The sequence below is a fragment of the Pseudorca crassidens genome, chromosome 1, assembly GCF_039906515.1.
Source record: "Pseudorca crassidens isolate mPseCra1 chromosome 1, mPseCra1.hap1, whole genome shotgun sequence".
NCBI lineage: Eukaryota > Metazoa > Chordata > Mammalia > Artiodactyla > Delphinidae > Pseudorca > Pseudorca crassidens.
This window is the reverse complement of record NC_090296.1, coordinates 191,187,717-191,194,202: the sequence shown is the minus strand read 5'-3', so window position 1 is coordinate 191,194,202 and position 6,486 is coordinate 191,187,717.

The following is a 6,486-nucleotide window of genomic DNA, read 5'->3' as shown; positions in this document are numbered from 1 at the left end:
AAAAGCCTGCCTTCCCACGAAGGATAAGATGATAAAATGATCCCCAGGAAATGAGGCTGATGAAAATGTTCAGTTTTGCTAAAAATAGAATTACCATATGTTCCAGCAGTCCCACTCCTGGGAATATACCTGGACAAAACTATAATTCAAAAAGATACATGCACCCCTATGTTCATAGCAGCACTGTTCACAATAGCCAAGACATGGAAACAACCTAAATGTCCATCAATAGATGAATGGATAAAGAAGATGTGATACATATAGACAATGCAATACTCCTCAGCCATAAAAAAGAACAAATAATGCCATTTGCAGCAACATGGATGCAACTAGAGGTTATCATACTAAGTGAAGTAAGTCAGAAAAAGACAAATATCATATAATATCAATTATATGTGGAATCTAAAATATGGCACAGATGAACTTATCTATGAAACAGAAACAGAACTACAGACATAGAGAACAGACTTGTGGTTGCCAAGGGGGAGGGGGGAGGGGGAGGGATGGATGGACTGGGAGTTTGGGGTTGGTAGATGCAAACTATTACATTTGTAATGGATAAGAAACAAGGTCCTAATGTATAGCACAGAGAACTATATTCAGTATCTTGTGATAAACCATAATAGAAAAGGATATCAACAAAGAATATATATATGTGTATAACTGAGTCACTGCTGTGCAGCAGAAATTAACACAACACTGTAAATCAACTATGCTTCAATTAAAACAAAAGAAAATGTTTAGTTTTGTTCAGAATGAACAAACTCGGCACGTGTTTAGTAGTTCCTTTTATTTAGATTAAAGGGAAAATAAAGAAGCCGAAGGCTTCCAGGTAAACCTGCCTGACAGCCTGGGACCACTGACCAAGGGTGTCTGCCGAGCATCCAGGCTCCCCCTGGGCTGCCTGCCTGCGTGCTTCGACCTTGACGGCAGCTTCTGGAAGACAACCTGGCAGCCTTACAGTCCATTAAGACAGCAGATGCAAGCACACTCGGAAGCCAACTGCTGAAATCAGGTTAATGTCAGCCCCGTTCTGTGGCTGCCCGCTCACAGCCAATGCCAACTCAACCCAGAACTCTCAAGGTTAGGTCATAGTAAAGCTCCTGCTAATGGACATTTCTCAGTAGGATCTGTGCTAAATAAATGCAGAACTGGGCGGCTGTACGGCTTCTGTTTGGAATAGAAGTTGCCAGCGTATCATTAGGAGATGGGAGTGTGGTCGCGCATAGAAAATAGGAGACAAATGCACAGAAGCAGAGTCGTGTGAACACAAAAGTATCTGAGACTGGATCTGTGTTCATTTCCTAGAAGATGAAATTGTTTCAGTGGACTTAATTGGGTTATGTGGTTGAAATTTTTATGAAACAGTAAGGTTTACTTGTATCTTGCCATTGCGACAGTAGTGTGGGTCCGTGGGGAGAAACAGGAAGGGAGAGTTGAGTAGTTCAAGGATCATTTGTCTTTATCTTTTTTCTCTGCACTCTCTTTTGCTTACTTCCTTACTCAAGTTTGTACTTACACTGAGAAAATCTGCTGTGAGGTTTTCCTCTTGTGATTCAGAGTCAAAATGATTTGAACTTAAATTTTGGGAAGAGGAAAGAATTTGAAGGCCGCCATCTTTATGGTAACAGTACCATTGCCCCTGAGGGGAAATGCCTTTCTGTTAGTCTGAAAGGAAAAATGATGTGCTTTTTCTCCCTCACCATTGCCTTTCTGGTGATTGTGTTCCTCTGATGGGCTGATCCTCTGTTCACCCTCTGCTGTTTTCCTTGGTGGTGCCCCTACTTCTCTCTTTTCTTTGCCCCAGCACCCAGTTCAGTGTAGCCCCACAACGGCCGTGTGCGCCTGCTCTAGACTGGGCACATAGCTAAGCATTGGGGTAAATGAGATAAATAACTCTGATCCTTGCCCATGAAGGGTCCATAGTTCTAGTGGTATAGGAGTTGCCTGCCCCTGGCAGGAAAAGGCACAGCAAAATGAGTGGGGGGAATCCCAAGCAAATGCTCTTTTCTCTGCAGTTCTTGCCTAGAACGTGCCCTAGGTTCATTTGGGTGCACGGCTGGGAATGAAGGTGAATAGAAGCTGGCTTAACTGGGCATTTCCGGAGGGATGGTTTAAGTAGCAGTGCTGCCGATAGTTAAGTGCATGGGCATTGGAATTAGACAGGGCTGGCTTGGAATTCTGGCTTTGCCATGAACCACTGTGTGACCTTGAAAAGTGTACTAACCTCTCTGAACATCAACTTCTGTATATGCCAGAATGGGATAATAATGAGTTCACAGGGCTGTTGAACGACATATTATAAGAAGTGCAAAGTGGGTAGCACACAGCAGGGGCTTAATAAGTGGTAACTGCTATTATTTTCTAGTTGTTTATGTTTGTGGATGAGTTCGGGAATGTCTCTGTGAAGGGTAGGACTGCAGTATTGGGAGGATAGGATAGCCAGAGCAGGCGACACGTGAGCTGTGAGTGCCTGGGAGTCAAGGTGGGTCTGAGGAGGTGGGGGCAGGGCCGACCTCTTAGCTTTGGCAGCAGTTGGGTTTCCTCCGGTGGAAAGGAAATGGCCGCTTCAGCCAGCCAGGTAGCCACGCTCCTACTGTCAGGGAGCCTTTTAAACGGAGCCTTGCGAGTGTGTGCCGTGCAGCCTACGGTAGTAAGATTCATGCTTCTTCGCTGGGAATCTTCCACCAGACAGCATTTTAAATCTCCTATTTGGTGCACAGAACTGAGGTTCAGGACATATGTATTTCCAAGTGTCATTTTTAATTTAATGCATGATTGAACATATTACCACTGGCACAGCTAAATAGTTAAACTAGAATCCATCAATTTGTCCTGCACCGTTGACACGCAAGGTAATGCTATGGTTAAATTAAATTTAAATATAAGGAGAGGCAGCTTGGCTTCCTGGCAGCCCTGGGGCCTGCTTTGTCAGTGAGGCCTGGCTGCAGGAGGAGAAGGACATTTTAAAATACGAGGTGCATCGCTCCCCTCCCCTCCGTATGGCTTGGGGAATGTGCTGATTCTCTTGTGTTTCTGGTTATTCTCCCTGACTGAGTGACAGAGCAGACCAGGTGTCCGGATTCTGGCAGGAAGGCACTGTGCAAATGTAAAAGCAAATCACTGTTAATGGGAAAAACCTGGTTTGCCAATCATAACATTTCAGAACGAGAACAGATTCAGGAGACCCCAGAATGTCAGAGTTGGGGAGACCGGCCAGAACTTCCATCTAGCTCAGAGGGGCCGGGAAGCCTCCCAGGGACATCTGAGTTGAGAACCGATCCCTCCAACTCAAAGCAAATGTTCTCTTCTCTGCATTTTACTTCTCTCTATGCGAAGACGTGGCCAAGCGTGCCCCGCTGCTCCTTTCTGTGAGAGCCTGGGCAAGTGCGCGAACCATTTGGAGCTCCATTTGCTTGTCTGTAAAATGGGCATAAAATCACTAGCTGTCTCATAGACACATATAGATTGGAGTATAGTTGATTTACAGTTACTTTTATTATTGACTCGACATTTTCTCTGAACTGTTTCTCTAGCAGTGGGGATGCTCAGGCCCCCGAGTGTGTCCTCTGTAGCCTGGTCCTCTCGTGTCCCCTTGTGGAAGGACCTGAGATGCCCTGTGCATCAGTCTCCTGGGGCTGCTGTAAGGAGCTACTGAAAGGTTGGTGGGTTAAAACCATAGACATTATTCTCACATAGCTCTGGAGGCCGGAAGTCCAAAGTCAAGGGCTCGGCCGGGCCGGGCTCCCTCTGAAGGCTTTGGGGGAGGACCCTTCCTCACCGTTTCCAGCTTCAGGAGGTTCCCAGAAATCCTTGGCGCATGCCTGCAGCACTCCAGTCTCTGCCTGTGTCTTCACATGGCCGCCTTCTCTTCTCCATGTGTCTGTCATCTTATAAGGACATGCATCGTTGGACTTAGGACCTACCTGGGTAACCCAGGATCTCATTTCATCCCTGATCTCATTGTGAGATCCTTACCTTATCTGCAAATAGGGCCATGTTCACATTCACAGTTGCAGAACATGGCCATACATTTTGGGGGGCCACCACTCACCTCATCTAGCTATTGTTGGGGTGAGGCCTGGGTATTAAAGGAATTAGGAGGAATTAAACTAGAAGGAATTAAACCCATAGACTTGGCTTTGGTTGAACGTTGTACTAACCCACCATGGTCTCTAGTACTTAGAGAGTTGGAAATGGTAGAAGGAGAGAAATCTGACTGGAAAGACATCATTCAACTGATCAAAATGAAACATGAATTTTGACTGTAAATAAGGTGGGCCCTCATTCATTCATTCATTCAGTTCATTCATTCATTCAACAAATATGGATTGAGCACCTACTCTGCCCCTGGCACTACTGTGTGCTACATACCAGAGAAAGAACGAAGAAAAAGACACTGTTTCTATCCTTATGGAGCCAATAGTGTGGGGAGGAACAGACAGGGAAAAATTTTTAAATTATAAAACAATATAGTGAATCCAAAGCTTGAGCATTCTCAAAGTATTTTGAGTGCAGGGAGGAAGCCTGCAGCCCCGTGTGGAGTGTGGTACAGGAAAGAGAGGGGCTGAGTGGTGTGTCAATTCAGGTTTACTGAGGGAGGTGACAGTCACTCAAATCTGACACAAAGTATGTCCATGGTGGAGAGGGTAGGAAGAGGGCAGAGGCTTAGCAGGCACAGGGAACTGACTGCATGAGCAAGGGCACTGGGGCGTGTCAACCAATGTAAAGACCTGAAGCTAATACAGGCTTCTTATGTCGCAGAGAGGGAGGTGGGCGTGCTTGATGAGTCTATAGCTGTAGGCAGATGATGGAGAGCCTCTCTGTGCTAAGTATAGAGCACAGCTCTTGTCCTGCAGGGTATCCTTGAGAGGTCTTCAGAATTATAAGCATTGTAGAGTCAGATTTGCTCTGTGGAGGATGCTCTCGGCTATGTAGACGAGATTTGAGGGAGAGGGAAGGAATGGGGACAGGAGACCATTTAAGGAGGAGTTTGCAGAAACTCACTCAAGACATGATAAAAGCCTGAATTTAGTTACTGAATACTGTGAGAGTACAGGAGAGAGAAAAATTGCCCTCCAGAACCCCAGATTGGATGACTGGGAGAACAGCGATGGTACCAAATGAGTGAGGGGCATAGGGAAGCAGATTTTGAAGAGGAGAGCCTGATTTCTGCTGTGGGTGTCCACATGTAGGACATCCAGGTAGAGGAACCGGGTGGAGACACCAGTTTGGGGCTTGGGGAGAGGGCTAAGCTGGTGATAGGGATTTGAGAGTTATCAGCATCCGTATCAGCTTCCTAGAGCTGCTCAACAAAGGACCACAAACCACCAAGAGGTCACAAACCACAGTGACTTAAAACCACTGAAATTTGTTCTCTCACAGTTCTGGAGGCAGAAGCCCCCAATCAAGGAATCAGCTAGGTTGGTTCCTACCGGAAGTTCCAGGGAGAAGCTGGTCCCTGCTTCTGTGATAGCTTCTGGCGGTTGCTGGCAATCCTTGGCATCCCTCGGCTTGTAGACTCATCCCTCCGACCTCTGCCTCCATCTTTACATGGACTTCTCCCTTCTGCCTGTCTCTGTGCTTCGTCTTCTTTTATAAGGACACCAGTCATATTGGATTTAGGGGCCACCCTACTCACTATGACCTTATCTTTACTAATTAAATCTGCAAAGATGCTATGTTCAAATAAGCTCACATTCTGAGGTTCCAGGAAGGATGTGAATTTGGGGGCACACTGTTCAACCCAGTGAAGCATCTATGTGGTATTTAAAACAAGGGAGTAGATGAGGTCATTCAAAGACACAGGTAGAAAGTTGAGGACAAAACACATACTTTTGAGGGCAATGTGGACAGAGGAACCCGAGGATGAGAGAAAGAGAGCTGGAGGACAGAACTGGGAGAGGATGCATGACAGGGGCCAAATGGAAAGTATCAAGAGGACGATGGGAGTAGATGTTTATTAGTGGACAGGGCTGTCATCTGGAATTGACACTAAGGGGAAAGGAAACTGGCCAAGAGTAAAAGACCCATGGCCAAAGCTGAGGACCCTTTCCAGGTGTAGACCATGACTCTGCAGACGCGCTGTTCAACCTTCCCTATCGTGGGCTTTCCCCATTTGAGTTCAGGAGCCGAGAAGGGGCTGAGACCAGGGATGCAAGGATGAGGGTTTGGTGGGTAAATGGGCAAGAGGGACTGGGTGTAAAAGAATTAAGTCAAAGAGAGGAGAGGAGCTCAGGTAATCGGCCATGGAGCTGGGGGGAAGAAGACCAGGAGGCTCTGATTGGTGGGGAGAGAAAGGTAGCGATTGATCAGATGACGAAGTGCAGCAAATAGTGCCTGAATATGGGGTGTCAAACAGTGATTAACAAGGACTTACATTTTCTCATTTCAAACGAGATAACTTCACATTTCATGAATTCTCCGTCAGCTTCACTTTGGTGAAAGGGAAGCACGTAAGCTGGGTGAAGGTGTTAGGGTGAAGGG